The sequence below is a fragment of the Opisthorchis viverrini genome (genome assembly GCF_000715545.1).
Source record: "Opisthorchis viverrini unplaced genomic scaffold opera_v5_173, whole genome shotgun sequence".
Classification (NCBI taxonomy): domain Eukaryota; kingdom Metazoa; phylum Platyhelminthes; class Trematoda; order Opisthorchiida; family Opisthorchiidae; genus Opisthorchis; species Opisthorchis viverrini.
In genome coordinates, this window is record NW_008751827.1 from 513,630 (window position 1) to 514,053 (window position 424).

Consider the following 424-nt stretch of genomic DNA (forward strand, 5'->3'; position numbering starts at 1 on the left):
TTTCGGTGCCTAGCTGCCATGCCACATGAAGGAGGCACGAGGGCTGGGATACTGTCAGGTTGCCCAAGCCTACACAGGGGAAGTCGAGAGGCAGAGGTCGGGTTTGAACAACGGACCTTCCGGTCAGTAGACCTCGCGCTCTACCACTTGAGCCATCTCGCTAATTAATAAGTCTCTACTTGGTGAAACACCCAAGTTTGTCGTGGCTACGTCACACCATCCCTCAGTAAAATATACCCATTAGTAGAACAAAAATGTCCCTGAATGCAGGATATCCTTTCGTCATATCCTTCTGTGGATCTCCAAGCCAAGTTTTTTTTACGCGAGGCTTCAGTTGTCACACGAGTGAGTAGAAAAAATTGAAAACCAACTGTTCAAGTGACCGAACAATTGCGACATATATATATATATATATGATATGAAA

The 424-nt window shown here is 45.5% G+C and overlaps 1 protein-coding gene across 1 annotated transcript in view; it reads left to right on the forward strand.

Moving 5' to 3' along the window:
• T265_07435 (hypothetical protein) overlaps positions 1-424 on the forward strand; it is a gene marked incomplete at both ends in the record, with an annotated part of 20,192 nt that overhangs the window by 2,676 nt on the left and 17,092 nt on the right. The window lies entirely within an intron of this gene.